Source organism: Micromys minutus, assembly GCF_963924665.1.
Source record: "Micromys minutus genome assembly, chromosome: 28".
Lineage (NCBI taxonomy): Eukaryota > Metazoa > Chordata > Mammalia > Rodentia > Muridae > Micromys > Micromys minutus.
In genome coordinates this window covers 31,139,699-31,164,214 of record NC_137963.1, presented here as the reverse complement: position 1 = coordinate 31,164,214, position 24,516 = coordinate 31,139,699, and positions in this window count along the sequence as shown.

The following is a 24,516-nucleotide window of genomic DNA, read 5'->3' as shown; positions in this document are numbered from 1 at the left end:
GAGTAAGAAAAGTGAATGGGAACCAACACAGTAGAGTTTATGCAAGTGAGGGCTCATGTTTGTACCAATCACAGCAAATCTCTTGTGAAAATGTGAGCCTTCTTTGCACCATTTTTACCTTTCCCATGGGCCAACAAGAAAAGAATTTTCCCTCTGGTCTGGATAGAAAAATGGCTTCAGGTTCATCTTGTATTCATAGATATTTGTCTTGCTTAGAGTGAAGTTTTTCAAGGCTGGTACAGTCTATCTGAAATGCATTTTCAATCATGGTTGTAGTGTTTTCTATTGTTAGAGAGTCCTTCAGACAATTATGGGATGTCCATGTGAGCTCAGCAGCCACAAGGATGCTCTAAGATGGTTTAGTGGATAGTTCTCTGCTCACAGCTACCAGGCAAAAGGAAGGCCCTGACAATTTCAGGCATTTAAAAATAGCATTAACATATATTCACTATATTTCGGAAGCTTGATGCCACAGAGAAGAGCTGTCAAGTCATGCACCGTACTCAGGTGACTTCATCAGAACTTTTTTAAATTTTAGTTCATAAAATAAATGCAAGAGCCAGTGATTGGACAGATGAAAGGAAGGTGGAGAGAGAGGGTCAGAGATGAAGGAGGAGGAGGATAAAAGGAGAAGAAGATGGGGCTGGAACACGTGGCCTGGAGAAACTGCAAGTTATAAGGGGTCTCATAGCTGGGAAATAGAGTAGTGTAGTGGTAAATCTGTCTAATCTAGGCATACAGCTTGTTTTAATATATACTGAGCTGTGTTTTCATTGCACAGGTTTATTGGGGTTGAAGAGGTGACTGCAACATCCAACAAATAGAATTTAGCAAAATTACCTACCGGTTCCTTATGTGTATTCTAAAACACTATGACTTCCACATCACTGGCTCTATACTATGCTTGTACTAATAGAGAAAGTTAGCCTGAGATGATTTTCATAGACAAAAATTAGAAGGTGACATCTACACCTTAATTAAATGACACAGTATAGGAAACTAAGACCCCATCAAAGAAAATTATTACCTCCAAGAATCAGGTGAACATGCTTTCTAAAACTTTGTGAGACTGTCCCCCACTTCCTTGTACTTTAATTACGCCATTGTAAGAGACCTTAAAGTTGAGAACTCTTTTGAACAATGTCCAGTTTTCTTTCCAGCAGAAATTGTATGGAAAGAATATATGTGGTGTTCACAACTCATGCCTATTAGGGTTAGTTTCATGAGAATAGATATGAAGTACAGTATATAATTTTGTGAAGTAATTATCACCAAGTACAATGAAGTTTATCATAATAAAAAACATAAAATAAGCAACAGTAAAAAAAGGCTATATAAAATATGGTCCACAAGAAGATCATTTTGTTATCAATGACCATGGTCACATGGGCAGGAATTTATTTACCATATCAGTGGTGAGGAAAACCAGGCATGGGCTATCATCAATGATATAAGTTCACCTAGACTTTGTATTGAGGAATAGTTTCATAGACACGGGTGAATACATTACAGACTTACATATTCTTTCAGATAACATAAGGCTACCCTCATAAGTCACATAGCTAGCATAGACAGCATGACTTATCACCCCAAATAAACAATAGTTTCATTAAGCAAAACATTCCAGGTGCTGAAAATATCATCGTCCTAGAAACTGGAGAAAAAGCCAAATCTCACTTTGACGAAGTTAATCCTTCAGTGCACAGAATGACATCTGTATTCTGAGTTCTAATATTAACTGTTTGGTTTGTTTCATAGTAATCAGACTTCTATTGCTTTCCTTAACTCAATGCTGGCCAACACAGTCATTTAAAGTAGAAAGATAACCATGGCCTTTATACTAGTTATCAATATGTTTTCTTCTAGCAACAAACATAACCTTTTATCTGTTTTGCAATCTTTGAGCCAAATCCTGCCTGGCATCCTCTTCTGCCTGCTGGTATCATGTAAATGTCAATCAGCAGTAGAAAATGCCAGAGGGCCATTAGTATGGAAAATAACTTTTGTCTTCTTATCCTTGTGTTTCCCTTTTAATAAGATGACGCTATTGGTTAGGACACAGGATGTCCCACCTACTGGTGTTTACATCGTGGTACATAGGAGCATCATCTCCACCATTCTGTCAGCATCTGACTTGGATCTACAGGGAATTGAGTGGAATTCCACCAACACCAGAGCCAAAAAATTCAGTACAAATCACACAGTAGGACCCAGAGAGTTCCATCTGCACCACAGCTGAATGATCAAGCTAGTCTTACATTTGTCCAGCTGGCGGGTTGAAGGTAACTATAAAATGCCAAACATCAGCTGCCTGGGAAGTAGGGCTGATCCTTGGATGACAGCTTTCTGCTCAACAACCACACACTGAGGTTGTATTACTCAACTGTATCACTCAACTGTGAAATAGCAACAGCTTTCTGTTCTCTAAACAGCCCTAAATTTCAGACTTAGCTTAGAAGTGCCCTCTTCTGGTTAACTTCCTTTCTGTGAGCATATTGATCTGTTGGGTTTTGGGAGTTTTGTTTGTTTGTTTATTTGTTTAGTTATCTTTAAAACTTGCAGCTAACTGCTTGCATATTACTCAATAGTCCTCATATATGTTTTATTTACTTATCTATTTCTTGTTTTTTATACTTTCCAACCAGTGTCCCTGCCCTCTATTCATCCCAGATCCCCTCCAATTCCTCTAACATCCAAATACTCCCTCTGCTGCTTTCCTTCAGAAAAGAGCAGGCCCTCCAGGGATTTCCACTTAACATAGCATAACAAGATGAACTAAGACTAGACACCCTCACATCAAGGCTAGACAAAACAATGCAGTAGGAGGTAAAGAGTTTCATGATCAGGCAAAAGATTTACAGACACCTTTGTTTTCCCTGTGAAAAGTACCACAGAAACACACTAACAACTATGACATATATGCAGAGGGCTTAGCACAGATCCATGCAGGTTCCATGGTTGCTGTTTCAGCTTCTGTGTCTATGAGCCCAGCTTATTTGATTGTGTGGGCTGTGCTCTCCTGACATCTTAGACCCCTCTAGGTCCAAGAATTTTCCCCATTCTTCCATGGGGTTTCCTAAACTCCAAGAGGAGAAACTGATGGAGATTTCCAGTTTGAGATCTCTCTCCTAGTTAATTTCGACTGTGATAATCTTTAATTTTTCCTATTTGATGTAGATAGAAGGATCTCAGATGACAATTGGGCTAGGTATAAATCTATAAGTATATAAGGATATTATTAAGAATCATTTTATTGATACTATTTTCTATCGAAGTTTTCTGGTCTATCCTGCCTCCTGTTTCTTGCCATCCTGAGCTTTTTCTGGTGGCATGGCCTTAAGATAGAAAAGTTATTGGTTGGATACCCTGACAAGTTCTGTGCTTCCATTGACCTAGGACATCTTGAAGCCACGATGGATTGTACATCAAAGGTTTTGTGGCTTGGATGTTGTCCTAGTCCTACCAGTGAAAGCCTTGCCTTGTTCAGAGAAAAACCGGTCCAGGCTCTGTGTCCTCCATTACTAGGAGTCTGCAGTAGGGCCACTCTTGTAGAATCCTGGGAGTTTTGTTTGCTCACTGGATTGCAGCAAATTTAGCCTTTAACTTAAAAAGTAGTTAAAATCATTTTTGATGTGTTGTACTTTGTCCAGGCTTTAAAAATTCTTCAAAGATGTTTTTCAGAATATTTCTCAACAAAATTGTTGAAGACTCATGAACTGTTTTTACTAAAATTTTGCCTTGAGCATCTATAAATTTAAAAACAACAGAAAATAGATCTATGAAAATTCTCCTTCTGAAAAGAGCTAGTATAACTTTTGTTTTTACTTTGTGGAGAGCAGTGGTCTAATACACATTATTGTAATACATGAAGACAATTTAAATGTAACTAAGCATGTAACCAAGATGTTGGAATCAAGAGACAGATTAATCCTAAGCACCAATTCAGTCTGTGTATTATGCTTTATAGATATACTCACGAAGCTTAGTTCATTATTCTAGACATTCCCTGTAAACTAAAGCTATTTTTCCTCCAGAATTTATTGGGGTTGGGACACAGTTTTTCAGTTCACCAGACATTCTGTAAATTTATGTGAATTCCATGCTTGATGGGATCCTTCTGACTGTAGGTTCATTTACTAACTGGCATCTGAACTAAATGTACAAAGAATATGCCTGTCATGAAACTGACAATTTTATTGTTGGCAGCACAGGATTAGAAAAGTAATAGAGAAAGCTGTGCATCCATGTGCATCAGGGTTTACTACCAATTGCATCTTACAAATCTATGTATCTGACACTCAGCACCATCAATATCTTGAGCAAGTTTGGAACACTGATTAGAAACTGGTGTTAGAGAGTCAGCACTGTAGTGGTGATGGGAACGTTGATTCAGTGCCTGGCATGGCCCTAGTGCTCTGGGCTTTGCCTAGTTCACCCTCCTTTCCACTGAAGTTACTACTATTTTATAAAAAGAGCAATGTGAATTAATGAACTAAAGAGTTACATTCTTAATTAATAATAGATCTAGAAACTGATGATGGCCTTTCTCATTAATAAGCTGATCATTGTCATTGTCCTATACACAGACCTTGGCATTTATAAGTGTTTCATTAACTCTGCTCAACATTGTTGTGTTAAGAACTCAGGCTCGTTAAATGAGATTGGCCCTCACAGCCTGATATATTTAAATGCTTGATCCTCATTTGATGAAGCTGTTTGGGGAGCATGAGAAGGTGTGGTCTTAGAGGAGGTGTGGTCTTAAAGGAGGTGTGGCACTGAAGATGGGCTTTAAGGTTTCAAAAACCCATGTTATTTCCACTTATACCTCCCCTCTCTCTGACTCATACTAACAGGTCATATGTAAATTCTCAGCTATTGTTCCTGCACTATACCTGCTTGTTTGTGGCCATGATGATCATAAGTTACCATAACTTCATGGAATGGTAAACACTCATTAAATGTTTTCATTTATAATTTGACTTGGTCATGTTGTCTTGTCATGGTAATAGAAAATTGACTTATTAAGATAGAAAGAAGAAAAAGTAATTTATCACTTCATCCGTTTATTTAGTATAGAACCAGTACTGCAATACTCATGGTCAAGAGCACTATTTGATATTTTTAATAAAAAAGTATTATTTCAATGGAAGAGATTAAATTTTATGACCTTAATCTCATCAGGAAGACCGTACATATATCAACTCATAAAAAATGTATCAATTTCTCTTTACTAACTTCTAACTACTAGTTGTAAGTGTGGTTTCTAATGTCTGGAATATAATGATTTTTATTCTATAAGCTTCCAATCAGCTGTAAGAAAAACACAATTATTCATAACACAAATTAAAGATAGTAGTATACACATTGTTAAAGGAATTTGAACACAGGAACTTTTGTAGTAAGGAGAAAAAGAAGGCAACTTCTTACAAGAACAGTTGAGACTATAGAGCTATAAAATCAGTATAATTTCACAGGAATGCTAAATTTCTATGAGAAAACACTGGTGTTTAAAGAAGATTGCTGATAAAAATATTTTGCAGGATTCTTCCTAGATGTAAGCTTGGGTGATCAGACATTAGTCAGGATACAGTAGAACCTAAGAACATAAACTGATTCAAGAAGTTCTTTTCGATATAAAAAGGGGCACTTTCATTAAGCTGACAAGATGAGAGCTTGGTAAAGAAGAAAAACTCAGAGGTAAACATAAGTGCCCAAAACTCAGGGTAGAAAAGAATTTATATATAAACAGTTCAACAAAAACATATTTGTCATGTTCTGCATCTATTGATGTTCATCTTCACATCTTCATACTTTATTTACTTAGAATATATAATAGTCTTTAATTAGATATTAGTTACATTGATGTACAAGCCTTGTTTCCTTTAATAATTAATTGGGTGAGAGTGTTACACATGTATATGTTCTATAACATGGTTGAGCTATAATAAATTTTGGCTTAGTATGAACTTCCATCACTGACATTTTTCTTCCAGATCTATAAAAGTCATCCTGCTTCTCTCTGACCATGCTTTTGGGAGACATGTAAAATTGGGAAAGAAAAAATCCATCACAGGTCTTAGGCACAAAATCAATAAGGTGGAAAATGGCGAGTATGATTTTAAGAAAAAAATAAATAAATAAAGTCATTTGAGGAGCAGAGAGAAAAAATTCTTCAAGAGAAGTCTCAACAGTGTCAGAATTAGACATTTCTAGTTTTAGAAAATGAAGAATTCCAGATCATAGTAAAGGAAAAAAAAAAAGAGAGGGTGGTTATAAAACACTTACAAAATGTAGTCCCCATAAAGTTAGATTGCCCTCTGTGAGTACAAAAAATATGGAATTAAACAATCCAGTTTCAAAGGACTGGCAGACGGTAAGAGTGTCATTCACATAAGGGGCTAGGGACCAGAGACCATTTAAGAGTTGGTCCTCAACAATTAGTATAAGGAGCTAGAGAAAGGACTGAAGGAGCTGAAAGAGTCTGCAACCCCATGGGAAGAACAAAATTATAACTAACCATACCATCCACAGCTGCCAGGAACTAACCAATGAGCACACATGGAGAGACCCATGGCTCCAGTTGCATATGTATCAGAGGATAGCATTCTCTGGCATCAAGGAGAGGAGAGTTATCAATGGGAGCAAAGGCTTGTTTTCCCTGTGTAGCACAATGCCAAAGTACTGATTTTGAAGAGGATGGTTGGGAGAGGGAGCACCTTCATGGAGGCAATGGGAGGGGGAGGTGGCATTTGTTTGGCAGGGAGAGAGGATACCATATGAAATGTAAATACAGAGACTATCCAATAAAAAGCATTTTTCAAAAGATATTTAACTTCATAAGTGCATTAACCAATTGATGATTTTATAACAGAAAGATATATTAGAAGTTTGTTACTAGGAAAATGACTTTAAATGGTGGCTATCATCAGAATTTCTCCCTGTCTCTTTTCTTTATCGAAATTTGTTGTGAGAACCTTTTCTCTGCCAGCCCTTCCATCATGAAAATTCTGCCACACCATAGTTTTAAGAAAACACTCACCAGATAATGTTCTTATACGTAACCTAAAAGGAATGTTTTCCTTGATCATAAAGTTGGCTCAAAGCTACATTCTTTGTAGCTACTGCAATTAGCCCTTGACACATGAGGTTTACAGAGCAATATTCTCAGGATTTTCTATAGGGGGATTGAAATTAATTGTATCAATTTAGGAATTGAATAAAATCATTATCAAGAATTTTGAAATTATCAGTTTATCTATATAGCATTACTATATGAACTATATTTTATATTGATTCTGCAGGAAATCTACCCAGTAGAGTAGCCAAATATCCAGGAATTGTTAGGCTACATAACAGTGACAGGAAATACCTATCAGCAAGAAGCAATCATGTGATGAAATCTCTAAGGACACAGCATTCTCAGAGCTCACCCATCACAACCTGCAAAATTGTGGGCCATCTTCAGAAATCTCATTTGCTTGCCTTACCCTTTCCTCAATGGCTTCTCTCAGAACCAGATGAATATAGACTGGAAATTCTGAAATGTTGAACCCAAATTAAGCTTTTTCTCTCTCGACTCCTATTTTCCCAAATATTTTTTACAGTGAATAAAATCTGATCAATGCATAGTAAACATCCAAAACCATAGAGCTAAAATAATAAAGTTCAACTTGGTGAAGAGGAAAAATTGACAGGGAGTAGTAGGGTCTAGACTAGGTGTGGAGAATTAGGAAGAGCTTGTTTTACCATACAAGTGGCACAGTTTTAAATTTTATTTTTAAAATTATTATACTTCTCTTTTCTCCTTTCAAACCCACAAAAAAACCTTCTCACTTTTCATCAAGTCCATGCATTCTCTTTTCAATTGCTATTGCATAGTGTGTGTGTGTGTGTGTGTGTGTGTGTGTGTGTGTGTGTGTTTGTGTGGGGGGGTGGCTGTGTGTGTTTCTAAACATAACCTCTTCAGTCCAGTCCATATAATGTTACCTGTGAGTATGCTTTCTGGGCTGATAATTTGCGACTGCACCACCACCTGACTCTCCTTATTTATGGAAAATCACATTTTCTGTTTCCAGTTGCTTATAGTTCCCTTTGAAGGGTAGGGGATTTGTAGGCTTTTCCTTGTCCCATTTGGGATGTCTGTTGGTGTCGTCTTTGCTTCAGTTCTCATTTTAAGAGTCATGTTGATGAGACTTTAGAGGTAAGATTTCTGACACTATTTGGAGACACAATTTCATAGCTAACTGTCTGATACTCTGGCTTTTACACTCTGTCAGCCCTCACTTTCTTCCATGATGTCCCCTTGAGTCTTTAGTACAGGAGTGCCATCTATGTAGATCCATCTATGATGGCTAGCCCCCACAAATCTACACATTGATAGGCTCTAGGGGGTATTTTTGCCCCCGCTGAGGTAAAGAAGAGTGACACATTTTATCACTAGTCCAATAATATTGGAACACTATTTTTGCCAAACCTTTTATTGCACTTGTAGTTTATTCACATAGAAAAAACTAAATGCTTCCACTTATTTTAATAATATACTAAATAACAATAATACATATTTAATAATAATGTGCTAAATAATAACAGAAAATAGCAAATAATATTAACATGGTTAGCCAAAAAGACCATTGTTTAAATAACATCACAAGTAAAGTAGGAGACGGTGGGATGGCTTACCAAATGGGAAGGAGCTGATCTGCAAGCTAAAGTGCCAACTTTAAGGGAGATTGTAGATATTGACACAGACTAATCTCTCATGTAAAGTCAGGAGTCCTTATTCTGGGCAAAGGTTATATGATGTTTACAACTAGAACAATATGGTTTCCTATCTGATGCGAGGTTGTTCATAAAATGGGAAGATACATGGTTCTGTAATACATGTCAGAAATTAAAAATCAACTTTCAACTCTCAAGGTGACCCAAATATTTATCTTTTTAACTTTATTCCCCAAACCTCCTATTTTTCCATGGGAATTAGTCTCAAGGTGACCCAAATATTTATCTTTTTAACTTTATTCCCCAAACCTTTTATTTTTCCATGGGAATTAGTTAAGTGAAAAGAGAGATTTCTTTAAAATAAGTTTCTAAAATCTTAACCCCATGAATGAACTTGTCAAATTGCTCTTTATTTCTCTACTGGTTTCTCCATTAAACTCACTTCTTTGCATAGTAAGCAAATAGAGATTTATAGAAGTTCTCCAGTGATTCTCTTAGACCTAGAAAGAGCTTCTTAGGAAGCATTAGCTCAGCATCACTATAATCTGTTTATCTTTAGAATAACGGACTCAGCATGCACTCCCCTCTCACTTGGCCCTCTCCCACCTGATCTTTTAGAGTCCTGTTCTCACTCAAACTGCCTTCTGAATAAAATCTCCGGACACCTTTCTCTCGCTGTCCTTCAAACAATTACAAATACATATTTGTTTAACTGTATTGATGACCACGGTGCTAAAATAAATTTAAAACTAAAACCACAAAAATAGGGTTGGAGAACTCATAAATCGATTGTAATCTCTGAATTGTGGTTTGCATCCCTTTTCAAAGTAGTACCCAAGAGCCCTTCTAATATTGCTGACTAAGATTTTAATACTGAAAACCTAAAGCCCACACGCATATTTTGGGATATAACTTTTCTATTTTTATTTCCACCTTCTCCAGTTTCTTATAACCATCATATGGTTTGTTCCTTTTCTAGTCCACGTATCTATGAGGAACTTGTTATCCATTGCAGTTTAGAGGTGCAGTGTGATGTCGCATGGCTACCAAAGCTAAACGTCTTCCCATCTGAGTTTTTCTTCTTTATCTTGCTATTTTCTCTCTTACTATCTCAGCAGTACCAATGAGTACTTCCTCAAGGAGCAGACCTGAGTAAATCTCATTTCACATCCTCACTGTGTTCATAGTTCGGATCCTATCATGTTAATTCTTCTAAAGTTCACATTGTTTCTCCATCTTTGTCTTTTCCCACTGACAGTATCATGATCCAAGCATTTGCCATTTCATGCCTCAAACCACCTATTATCTTTTTTCTTTTATTTGACCCTTTCTCTAATTTATTTTACAGAGATCAAAGTACCTTTAATTACACCTGAAATCATCACTTATATGTATTCAAACTATATCTATATACATATCATAGACATGTATACACACACACACACACAAACACACACACACACACACACACATATATATATATATATATACATATATATATATATATAATGGGCAAATTGTATATTCAATTGGTTTGCTACCATGGTAATTAATTTTGCATGTTAACCCAGCTGGAGCACATGTTGCCTAGGTATTTGATTAAATATCATTCTGATTATTTGTCATTGTGTTTTTGAAAATTTTAATATTTAAATCAGAAAAAAAGCAAACTACACTACGCTGTATAGATGGCCTCTTCCAATACCTGTGTAAAAATAGGCAACAAAATTGAGCATACTTGCATGTTTCCAGTGATATTCTATATAACTGTGTTTGAGTTAAAATGTGGGTCTTAGTTGACATTCACTTATAAGTACATTACCTCAGTGTACATCCTGGGACTGATCACCCTCCAGAATTGAATGAGTCAGTTCCTCATAGTAACTATTAATAACTCTTCTGTTAGTTTTGTTTCTATTAAAGACAATCGACTTTACCAAACATCAGCATTCAATTACAGAATTTTCACTATTGTGTTTCAGCTTAAATGTGCTTTCCTTGATGTTTACACAGTCTTTAAATGCATAAACACATATGCACACGTACACGCACTCACATCATCATTTGGCTGACAGCCTACTTAACATCTTGATCTTTTCACACTCCTGAGAAAGCATATCTCAAGTAGCACCTCAACCTATCCACCAAATTGTCAATTTTTTCTCGACTCCAGCATATTTTTTTTTCAGAACAATAATCAGGCTGATTATGAACTAATTCACACTTAATACATAAAAATGTGATATTGGTTGTGGTGATAATAATGATTCTAGCATCATTTACTGAGTGATTGTTAACCATGTGTTCTTTATACAGATTTTATTTTTATCAACCCAAGGTAAAGAAAAAAATGTCTCAAGAAAAATTTTTACTTTGGATGTGAAAAACAAGAAATAAAAGGTTTAAAAGGCTTGCTAAAAATTGTGCAGCTAATAAGTTGTATAAATAGAACAGGTGCATTTTGTTCATTTTTATCTTCAGTTTCCCTCAGATTTTGTTCCTTTTAAATAGTTTTATTCTTTACATGAAATGAAAATGGCTACATTTTAGTGGAGGATCATTTATATGCTAATTTTGAATATCCTTCTTTGTACATTCCATTTAAAATTGCGATATCAGTATGTAAACAGTGATGGAATTAATGAATTCAAATTAGCACTTTAACTTATAGATGTATTTCAGGGGGAATCTGGACAGCTGCATGGCATGTACTGTCTTCAGAAAAACAAAAGCCCTGTGTAAGGCGTGTGTCCCATCTGATTTGCTTGTAATGTCATTGTGAGGATTCCAGTGAGATGCTGCCAACGACAAGCAATAAAGGAAGATCTGAGAAGAATTTATCACTCTCAGGTGCTGCCTGCAAGCCTTCCGAAGCTTTTCCAAATTTCCCGGAGAATCCTGTGCTCTTTGTGTTGGAAGAAGCTGATGTTCTCAGTAACCATTTTCATGATCTTTGCTTCTCCCTGAGAACTAAGCTAACCTTCCACTCCTATTTAAAAGATGCTTGTTGTTCTCATGGAATAAATACCAATCTGATGTCCCAGTTGCTGTGGGTAAAGAGATGACATAGACTGTGGCAGTTGCTGTTTCTTGCAGTTTTCACCCTCCTTTAATGGCATGCTTGCCTTCTGCATGTGCATGTTTTTATCAGTTGTGGTCTATTCACCTGCCCATAGCTCCTAGTGAATGTTAAGACACTTTAACTGAATAGGTTTCCATCATTCACCTTTGTGTTGTCAACAGTAAGGTGAGTATTATTCAGCAGAGGATGAAAACAGCGTGTGCTAACTTGAACTGAATCAAGTTTCTGAAAGTCAAAAGAACAACCAGAGTGGCAGAAGGGATTGGATTCAATGCAGACTTCTGATGTGCAGTGCAGGCTCCTGGGAATCTTATAACAATTTCAAAATTCTGGAAAACCATCTGGCATAACATGGAACTTTCTGAAATAGCCTTAGAGATTTCAAACTTTCCAGAGCATCCTAAATAGCAGTTTCCCTGGGGTATCTTATCTGAAGATATTCAATATGTTCCATATATTTAACAAAAAGTTAGAAACTTAACAAATCAGTTGTATAAATTGATTTTGTAGATACAATCTCTTCTAAGCATCTTAAATGCTTTGAGAATCATGAAGCAATGAACAATTTGCTATTTAAACTTTTCCATTTGTCCTTAGGTGAAAAGTTATTACAAGACACAAAAGGATGTTATGTTTTTGTTGGTCTACAAGTAGTTAGCTCAATAAATAATTAAAATTAATTCAAAGTTCTTAAAACCCTTGAGTACAGTAAATTTACTGATTTGTTGCTATATGCATTATTACATGGGCATTAATTTTCATTGATAATACACAACCTACTGGAAAAAATATAAGGGTGCCAGAAAATGAAACTCATTGTATTTCTCTAAATGAATGAGAATATATACAAAGGAACAGATAATTACAATGTCTCCTGCTATGTCACTTAATTATTGTTATGAAAGCATTGCCAGAGAAGGAATCAATCACTAAGGCTTACACACAGTAAAAGGAGTAAGAACCAACGAGGACCAAGTTCTGAGGACTAGTCTCAGGGTTGCCATGTGCTGTCCTATTGGTGTCAAGCTGACCTGGGGATCATATTGTCACATGTATAATAAGGTTGCTTAGCAACTGTCTCCTCATTGTATAAAGCTGAAGAGAGTCACAAGGAAACCAGTGCATGAGGCTCCATTAAATAATATGATGACAATAAAGCACCAAGATGATACAGCACATTTTATTGGCAGACATGATCGAGTTTTTTTAAAGAAGTTTCTGATAGCCCAGTAGTACTCCATTGTGTAAATGTACCACAACTTCTATATTCATTCTTCTACTGAGGGACATATTAGTTCTTTCTAGCTTCTGGCTATTATAAATAAGGCTGCTATGAACATGGTAGAACATGTGTCCTTGTTAGATGTTGGAGCTTCTTTTGAGTATATGTCCAGGAGTGGTATATCTGGGTCCTCAGGAAGTACTGTGTCCAGTTTTCTGAGAAACCACCACACTGATTTCTACAGTAGTTATACTAGCTTGCAATCCCACCAACAATGGAGGAATGTTTCACTTTCTCTACATCAACCAAGCATCTGTTGTCACCTGAGTTTTTTATTTTAGCCATTCTAACTGGTGTGAACAGGAATTTCAAAGTCATTTTATTTTTTTTTGCATTTTGCTGATGAGTATGGATGTTAAACATTTCTTTAGGTGCTTCTAGTCCATTTAATATTCCTCACTTGATTAGCCAAAATGCACAGAGAAGAGGGAGATAGAACCTCTTGAGAGCACCTCCAGTATATAGGCATGGCCCCTGGTCAAGGGATGGGGCCACAAACTCATCTCAAAGTTTTTAATCTGGAAATGTTTCTGTCCAAAAAAATAGCAGGGACATTGTTGCAGTAATCTCTCCAACCCAAATAAGCCTGTACAATGAAAACACAACTCAGCTAATATAAATACAAGCAGTGTGCCTAGATTGGGCAGCTCTACCACTACATTGCTCTGTTTACCTGCTACGAAATCCTTTATAACTTGCAGTTTCTCCAGGCCACATGCTTTAGCTCCATTTTCCTTCCACCTCTTGCTCCTAGAGACCACCCTTGCCTCTCTCCAACTGTCCACTTCCACCCTCCCTTCCCCTGCCCAATCACTGGCTCTCGCTTTGATTTTACAAATTAAAAAGATAGTTCTGATGAAGTTACCTGATTAAGTGAATAGGCTACTTTTCTTGGGAAAATGGAATTAACATCAAAGTACAAACAGGTCCAGAACAATCCACAACAGGACACAAAATTGATCAGAGACTGAAGGAACGGCAAACCGGGAACGCCCCACCTGGATATCCGTCATGTCTACAGACATCAAACACTGTTGCTGTGGTCAAGAGGTGCTTGCTGACAGGAACCTAGTGTGGTAGTTCCTGAGTAGGTCTGGCCAGCATCAGATCAATGCATATATGGATGCTTGGAGCCAATTATCAGACTGAACTCGGGGAACCTGGTAGGGGAAGCTGGCAAAAGGACTGGAGAAACAGAGGGGGATTGCAAGTCCATTTGTAGAACACCTGACGACCCAGTTATCTCAGAGTCTAGAACACCAACTAAAGGGTGTATCCAGAGGGATCTGTGGTTCCACATACATATGTAGCAGAGCATGGCCTTGCCTGACAGCAGTGGGAGGGGAGGCCCTTTGTACCAGGGAGGTTTGATGCCCCAGCTTAGGGGCATGATGAAGCATTGGAGCAGGAGAGTGTGGGTAGGTGGGGCGCATTTTTATACAGGCAATGGGGGTATAAATGTAGGATAGGGGTGAGGGAGGGGTAGCTGGGAAGCGGGATATCATCTTAGATGTAAATGAACAGAATGATTAATTTTTTAAAAAAGATTTCTCAGTTGAGATTTCTCTGTTTAGCTTTGTACCCTATTTTTAAGTTATTTGGTTCTCTGAAATTCTCAGGCAAATGGATGCAATTAGAAAATATCATCCTGAGTGACATTACACACTCATAAATAAAAAAAAAAATAACTCACATTGTATGTACTCACTGGTAAGTAGATATTAGGGAAAAGACTCAGAATACATATGATACAACTCACAGACCATATGAAGCTTAAGAAAAAGAAAGACCAAAGTGTGGGTGCTTTGGTCTTTCTTAGATGAGCTAACAAAATAATTAAGGGAGGTAGAGGGAGGGTGGAATCTGGGAGTGAGAGAGGAGGGGGATGGAAAAGAGGTTCAGGATCACATGTAGGAAGAGATGGGGAGAAGTACAGAGGGTGAGGACATTAAACAGAGGTGTGAGGCAGTGGGAGAAGAGAAGCTGAGGGTAGCTACTAGAATGTCCAGATGCCAGGAAAGCAAGAGGTTCCCAGGACCCAACAAGGATGACATTAGCTAAAACACCTAACAAAGGGGAGAGAGAATCTGTAGAAACCATTACCAGAAGTTAGTTACTGGCCCTAGCTGAGGAATGGGACACCCACCCATCTCAAAAATATTAACCCAGAATTGCTCCTGTCGAAAGGAAACTCAGAGACAAAGAGTGGGACACGGACTAACAGAAAGGCCATCCAAAGACTGTCCAACCTAAGTATCCATTCCATCTGCAGACACCAAACCCAGACACTGTTGCTGATGCCAAGAATTTCTTGCTGACAGGAGCCTATATGGCTATCCCCTGAGAGGTTCTGCTGGCATCTGACAAACACAGAAGCAGATACTCACAACCACCCATCGGACCGAGTACAGGGTCACCAATGGAAGGAGTTGTGGGAAAAACTGAAGGATATGAAGGGGTTTGCAATCTCATAGAAAGAATAACAATATCAACAAACTGGATCCCCCAGAGCTCCCAGGGACTAAACCAACAACCAAAAGGTACACATGGAGAGACCCATGGCTCCAGCTACAAATTTAGCAGAGGATTACCTTATCTGGCATCAATGGGAGGGTAAGCACTGTGGGGACTAGATGCCCCAATGTAGGGTAATGCTAGAGCAGTGAGGCAGGAGTGAAGGGGTGGGTGGGGGATCATCCTCATAGAAGCAGGGGGAGGGGATAGAATATGGGGTGTGCAGAGGGGCAACAGGGAAGCAGGATAATATTTGAAATATAAATAAAATAACCAATAAAAAACAACAAAGGTCTTTTATTGCTTAAATATTAAGAATATTTTTAGAGTCTTAAGCAATAAGCAATCTTTTTAGAAAATGATGTTTATTCAAATGGCATTGAAATTATGTGATGCCATTTTTGAAGCACTTTTTTGCCATTAAGTTTGATGGTATATTTAATCTTTTGTGAAGTTTAAAATACAACTTCCATATGGGTAAGATAAGAATTTATTTAACTAATAAATTCATCTTTAGATGGTTAAATATTTATTTAAGATGAAAATGCCAATATAAATATTGAACTATTTTTTGGAAGAAACATTATTGATGCATTATTCATCACATAAGACACTCTAGTCAAAGAAAAATACTGTCAAAACAAGCAAAATATGTAAGCTACTGCTATGGTATGAAAAAGATGGATATTTTCTTAAATATACTGCATGTTAAGAAAAGTAACTTAGGGCCTGGAGGTTAAGAGCACTGACTGCTCTTCCAGATGTCTCGAGTTCAATTCCCAGCACCCGCAAGGTGGCTCATAATCATCTGTAATGGGATCTGATGCCTTCTTCTGGTGTGTCTAGAGATAGCTACAGTGAACTCATATACATAAAATAGATGAGTAAATCTTTTTAAAAAAGAAAGAAACTTGACTGGTGTACTGGCTAGTTTTGTGTCAACTTGACATAAGCTGGAGTTATCACAGAGAAAAGAGTCTCAGTTGAGGAAATGCCTTCATGAGATCCAGCTGTAAGGCATTTTCTCAACTAGTGATCAAGAGTGGAGGAGGGTGGTTCATCCCTGGGTTGGTAGACCTGGGTTCTATAAGAAAGCAATCTGAGCAAGCCAGGGGAAGCAATCCAGTATGTAACAACATTTCATGGCCTCTGTGTCAGCTCCTGCTTCCTGACCTGCTAGAGTTCCAGTCCTGACTTTGTTTGGTGATGAACAGCAATGTGGAAGTGTAAGCAGAATAAACCCTTTTCTCCCCAACTTGCTTCTTGGTCATGATGTTTGTGCAGGAATAGAAACCCTGATTAAGACAACTGGGGAGACGCTCAATCATTTAAGTGTTTCTTATGCAAATTGCATCCCTTAGGACTCGTGTAGAAAAGGAAGCCAAGGTAAACAAGCCAGCCATAAACAAGCAGAGCTCTGGAGTACACAGATCAGCTAGTCTATTACATTGGTATGCTCCAGGTGAGTGAGAGACCCTGCCTCAAAAATGAGGGTGAACACTTCTAAGAAACAATTCCCAATGCAAGCATGTACATGCAAAAGAGATTTTTACTCTACAAATGTATTAGGTGTGGGGTTTTTGGAAGGTGGGAGGACAACTTAAGGAAGTTGGTTCTCTGCCAAATCTGAGTTGTGGAAATCAAATTCAGGTTTTCAGGCTTGGCAGCAAACATCATTACTACTGAGTTTTCTTATAGGCCAGTTCATCAAGGCTAAAATTTTTTAAGACTAAATTCAAAGAAATTCAGTGCTTAATTATGAAATGTAAAAGCCAGTAATTAGAAAATAAATACTTTGTTTAAAATTTAAGATGATTTGATGTATTTATATGTTAGTCATGTTAATAGGACAGAAATCGGGCCATGTGAGATGATATTGACATAACTTCTAGATGACTCTAATTTGCCCTGAAGTTACATGAACAAATATCTACAAAGCATTTTTTTTCAAAAGTGTGACAATAGAAATGTTACTGGGTGTATTAAACATTATGCATGTTGAAATACTTCTTGTCCTTTGAGAAGATTCATATTCAGATTGGTAGTAAGCGTATATGTGCTATGCTTTGGTAACTTAGAAAGGCGAAATCAATCTTCCTCCCTGGGAAAATTCAACAGGCTTCACAATAGGGTGTATATTTAACTATTCCACAAAGCACAAATTCACTAGGCACAAAAGGAGAATGGAGAAATTTTGAAGATAAAAAAAGTGTATGAACAAAAATATGGCAATAAATGGGAGAATGCCGCAGCACTTGGGAGGCAGAGACATATAGACAGCCCTCTCTGAATCTGAGGCCAGTCTGTCTGATCTACGTATGTAGTTCCAGACCAGTCCATAATGCATAATAAGACTTTGTGTTTAAAATAATAAGAAAGGGAGCATGATATGATATACATGTGAACACTGGTTTGATTTGGGAACACAGTCTATGGAAGATGCATAGGGAAGAAATTCAGTGTGCTACAGGATTTAAATTTGACTGTAAGTGGAACTGATCATTACAATATGAGAGTCCAGCTTCACTCTCATGATGGGATGTGTGTAATGTTTTAAGAGACCAACAATTTGCTAAGGTATTTGCACACTATAATAAATAACATACTATGTAAGTGATTATGTATGTTATTTATTGCTCCAGCTCCTTGCTCATATCTGTCTTTTTTATTATTATTATTCTCACTTAATTTTCTGTTTGTTTTTAACTTGAAAATATTTCTTAATATGTCCAAAATACTTCAGCTTTGTACAAAAGGTATTTGATTATTAGATCAACATTAACCATAACATGTGACTCTGGCCCTCTGTCTTAGTTAGCTTTTATTTAACTAGTTAGTCCTTATGATGTGCCAGATCAAATTTATAGTGAAATATCAGTGAATTGTCACCTAAGCCTTCAAAGATAAATACTATTCTTAGACACATGCATGTCAGACCAAAGAATAAGTCAGCTTTGTATGTTTTTCGTACTTCACAGATAACAGTTTTAAGAGAAGAAATTTTGCCTCATGCCAAAATCATAAATCCAACTAACTCTACCTCTTTAGTATGGAATGGGAGGCATGCAGCCTCCAACTTGGCTTTTACCTGAGTATTGGGAGTCTGAGCTCTGGTCCTCATGCTTGTACAGCCTGTGCTTTACTCTCAGCAGGCATCCTCCAGGGCCCTATGGTGAGAAAAGTCTTCCAGGAGCCTCCCATCCCCAAGAGGGTAGTTGTGGAATGCACAGAGTAGGACTCGTGATGTCTTTAAAGTCTGAGGGTCTCAGGACTCTCTAGCTCTCCAATGTACTGAAATGCTGATGATAAATTCTAACCAGTACTAAAAACTTTCTTGCTCTTTCTGAGGGTAAAAGCATACTACTGGTTTAGGTGATTAAAATCTGTAGCCTAACAGGATTAAGTAATGTGTCTTATTCTATCTCAGCAGGAATTGTGAGTCCCTAAGTTTCTGCCTTCTAGTAGGAAGTCTCTGGAAGAAAATGAGACACTTAGAAAAGTGATTATATTTTTTGTTCTGAGCCTAGCCTTTAACCGCTGAGTCTTCTGCAGAGATGGCAGTTAAGAGCACTGACTGCTCTTCAGAACCAGAGGTCCTGAGTTCATTTCCCAGCAAGCACATGGTGACTCACAGCCGTTTGTAATAAGATCAGATGCCCTCTTCTGGTGTGTCTGAAGACAACTACACTGTACTCATCTACATAAAATAAATAAATCTTTTTTTAATTGATTATAACATTTGTTACTAAGTTGTAAAATGCTTCCTATAAAAGCTATCTAAGGGAAATAGTAGAAAGATCCTAAGAGGGGAAAGGTAAAATTCTTCTATGGGATATTTCTTTTCTATCTGCTTCTCATCACTTTATTTTCAGTATTTATACATCTTTCAGAATGCATTATCACATGCTAAAAGTTTATCACAAGTTTAAACAAAAAAATCAAATCATAAATTGAAATAGAAGTTTATAACAGAGAACGTTTACATGCACATCTATTAGGAGTAATTATCTGGCTAAACATCCATCACCTGTCTCAGCGCCACAGGTTCACTGAAGGTTTTAAACAATAACTAAATTATTAGTTAAGTTTTTTATAGGTAAACCCAGTCAATATTCTATCTTCTGTCCTAGCACCTATAATAAATATTTGGTTTCCTTTTATAACCTTTGGTTAATTGTTTTACAGCCTCTTGGAATGTGCTCTGAGTAGAAAAAAGTCTAGTTCCTATATAATAGCAATTAACTGGTGACACTTGGTAGACTGGCAGAGTTCTCACTGCAGTTTTGACTAACAGAAAAGGACCTAATTGCAGCCCCACTATACAAAAGCTTAATAATCACTGATATAATTTTAGGAAATATTATAGGATCATTACAAGACTTAATAAGTCATCTATTTGTCTATATAGCTTCACTACAAGATCTTCATAGATCTGCAGAGATCTGCTCCAAAGGGGTGTGCTATTACTTAGTGATTCTTATATATGTTTAATAATATCAGAAAATGCATATTAATACCAGGAATGTCTCCTAAAATAGATTCTCTTATGGCCTTTCAAAGGAAAGCCAAATCTTCAGCTTATATAATAATCTGAAGCAGATCATCTCAGGAAGATCACCTGCTAGTTATTAGTTTGTTCCATTATGACTCCTGACAAGTCTTATAGTCTGAGTTGACATAATCCACATCAGTGATTGTATCAAAATTAGTCTGTGACTAAGCATCACAATTATAGACAAGGGTTCTTTCCTATTTCTAACCTGATTCCTCTTCACATAAAGGAACATAACACAGCAAATTAGTTCTTGTTATGATGGAATAACATTCGAAATGTCAATGTTAATAGATTTAAATTGAGATATTAAAATTGATTTAGAAAAAAGAAAAACCTCAACAGTTTTGACTAGAAATAAACACTAATATGTATAGGTAGCATATCCTTTAGAGGTTCTAGCTGTGCACACAACGACAACCTGAAGGGGATGGCAAGGGGTTGTGTAGCATATGCTATCATCAGGATCTGAGTTCCCTAAGGGCATGCTATCAAAGGATCAAAACCTACAATCCAGTGCTTTCAAAGTAGAAATAATTTTTACTAGATCAACGTGACTTCGTCCAGGGCTGTGTACTTAAGAATCATTGTTTCATTCTGCCATCTATGTTTCCCTTGTCTCAGTCCCCTCTTAAGAGGAAACCTCACATGCAATCTGTGTTGCCAAAACACACCTGTGGCCATCCCCTGTAGTGTGGTCCACATACCAGGGATTATATCCTTAAAGAAAACTGACTTTTTCTGCCTCTCTGTCTCTCTCTGCCCCACTCTTTCACAACCCTGCAGATAACTACTAATAAATAACACATCACTAATCAGCTAAATGTCCTCCTTCCAGGCTCAGATTTTTGTCTGCCTTGATTTTTCACGGGTCTTGTGAATGTTTTCACAAGCACTGTGAGTTCTCATTGATGAGCATTAAGAGAAAAATAAATAGAGATAGGAAGATAGGTAGGTAGGGGATCGGGGCAGATTGGGGAAGACTTTGGAGGGCGAGTAGACAAAAATCATATTGTCTAAAAAGCATTAATAAATAATACTATTTCAGTAAAATAAGAAACGTCTAACAGCAAAATGAAATGGATGAATGATTAAGCCAAATTAGGTGAAAGCCATCCTCACAAAGAGTACGTAGGAAGAACATAAACCCATACTACACACAGTAAGCATCAACAACGGCATTAGTGCCAGTTGGAGAAGGAAAGCAAAGACCACCTGAGGTATTTTCAACATTCACACAAATGAGAAGATTTCATGTTGATGAGCAGAAATATGAAGACAACTGGGCACATTTGAAAATAATCCTTGGGAGCTCCAAGCCTGAAGCCAAGAAAGATGAATGACTAGAGATGAAACAGCCATGACAAAACTACTACTGAAAATCATGATCTCCTCCTATAGGCTGACGGGTTAAGTAAAAGAAAATGCAATCTCTGCCTGCTTTCTGTGTCTATACATTATTGGGAGGCAGAGGGATATGCAGTTTGTTCTTCATCTTTCCTATTGCTGGCCTTGAATTGTAGGGAGAGAAAAACCTTCTATGAAAGACTGTGACCACACAGTAGGACAAACCAGGTTGCTAGACCTGGGCAGAGACAACAAAGGGCTCAATATTTTACAACATGCTTTCATGTTTCTATTTTATTTTTGAGATGATAATATAACTGTAACATTGTTCTCCTTCTCTGTCCTCACTCTCAATTCTCTCAAATACATTTAGACACTTCAAGTCCATGGTATCTTTTTCTATTAACTATTATTACAGGAATAATAATTACTCTTTATTTAGACCTAACCCATTATGTTAGTAACTGGAGGCAGACCTAAGAATCACCAGACCTTTACTTCTTTCCTTTGCCAATGAGAGAAAACTGAATAGATTTTTCTGTTTTTACTGTTCAATATCTATTTTCGTTGACACATAAAGATGGAAAATAGATCCTAGTTGTTGGGGCTGCCTGAGCTCAGATTTTTATGCCAATACTATCTGTAATAGACTCATTAAAAAGACTGGGAATAATTCAAGTACTTTTAATTCCTTGTTAGAGGAATAAAATACATAATTCCTATAAAAATATAAATTCTGTAGCCAAATAGATGTCCCATGCAGAGGACCCATATTTTATTCTAGCATCCATAAGATGTCATTCAAAACCACCTGTAACCCCTGTTGAATCTTACACCCTTTTATGGTCTCCATGGACTCTTGCACTCATATGCACATAGATGCACACATGTACATAATAAAATATAAAGAATTATATATTGTAAAATTTATGGAGAAACAACTTATATCCCAAAACAATTAATGCATTCTGTAAAATGTGTCCATGAGAAGAATAAAAACAACAACCCAGCAAACAAAGAAACCCAAAATATAAATAAGACCTATATTTTAAAAGTATCCTATGATGGGATTGAAATGCAGCTCATTGTACCTGTTTTTGCTACTGTGCTTTCTGAAATGACTCCTCTTTGATGTTTTACACTCTTTAAACTTTACATGATCAAAAATTCATAGTTTTCTCTTTTATTCACTTTGAATTTTGCTTTAAAAGATTTGTTTCAAAAATTTGAAATGAAGCTGGACTGTAACACCAGAACTCAAAATATCAAAATAAAGTTTAACATCTTTTGAGCTACAGAATGATTTCAAGGCCAAACCAGGCAACTTAGTAAGATGCTCAGAGAGAGAGGAGGGAGAGAGAGGGACAGATGTATATTTGTGGAGATGATAAGAGGACTGAAGAACCATCTCAGTGACATACATCAGACTGAACACAAGTACCCCAATAAAGGAGCTAGAGAAAGGACTGAAGGAGCTCAAAGGGTTTGCAACCTCATGGGAAGAACATCAATATCAACCAACCAAACCATCCAGAACTCCCATGGATTAAAACACCAACTACTGAGCACACATGGAGAGACCCATGGCTCCAGTTGCATATGCAGCAAGGAATAGCACTGTCCAGCATCAATGGTAAAAGAGGCCTTCGGTCCAGTGAAGGCATGTTTTCCCAGTGTAGGGTAATGCCAAGGTACTGAGGTGGAGAATGTGACTGGGAGAGGGAGCACCTTCACAGAAGCAAAGGAAGGGGAAGGGGGATGGGAGCTAGGGGCAGGGGAGGAAAAGGGGATAATATTTTAAATATAAATACAGAGAATTTCCAATAAAATAATTTTTAAAAAGAATTTGAAATATCTTACCACAAATAAAACAGTGCAGGTTAGATAAAATGTGAGCATATAAACCACATAGCTTTTTTAGTTGGATTGTGGTGATTTGTGTTAATAAATTCACTACACTTGAAAATATCCATGTTTATGAAGTAAAAACGAACAGGAATTACAATTAACTATGTAGCAACACAGTCTATTAAACTGTTTGTGACAGCTAAAATAATTATTTTTATGAGTGTGTTTCTAACACTTCTGATGAGATCCGTGCAATCCAGAGCTTCCTCTGTGTAAGTTCATTTTTACTTCGAAATTAATATAACACTATAACGTAGATTTGTCTCAGACAGCTAATATAATAATTCATCAAGTAGGAATCCATTTACATCTCACACAGATAAATATAGCAGTAAGAAACAAGACATTAAAGAGAAAAGTTCCACTCTGAAAATGCAAAACTGACAGCTCTCATGAGAAAATTAGATAGTAAAGGGGAAACAATAAGTAGACAAAACATGTCATGGGTGTGGTTACCAATGCTGGCAGAGTCTTCGCCAATTCACCTGCTCTTTAGTATAGTGTAAGAGAGCTACTAAACTGTACTTTAGAAAGTGTAACATTAACTATTTTTAATATAAGTATAAACAAGGGGATTATCAGGCAGCTATATTTCTTTACCTTCTCTAGTCCTCAATAACCACACAAAGAAACCAAGATTTATTTCAATTTATTTAACATTTATTTATGTTCTTCAATATCTGGGCAGTTAAATGATTTAATTTACCCTTCCATGCTAATCTGGCTACCTGCAAGCCCCAGCCCCATGATGCTTGTAGTTTATTGTTCTAGCCACCTCCACTCTACTTTAGTGGTTTTTTTCTCAGGATGTCTTCTCAGATCTTCTCCTCCTTATGGCAGATCTGAATCTTGACCCTGCTCTCTCTCCTCCCCCTGGCTACGGGAAATTTCCACTCTATTCTGTCTTCTGCTTAGCCATTGGGTGACCAGCATTTCCTGACAAGGCAGAGAATACATGACAAGAATTATTCACACACACTTGAGACAAGAGATTCTATACATAAGCATTACAATGCTGTGTCCAAATTAAAAAAAAAGCATGAGGGCAAAAAAGAAATCAACATTTGAATAACACAATGATAACCTTTGCACAATGTGGAAAAAGGTTATGTC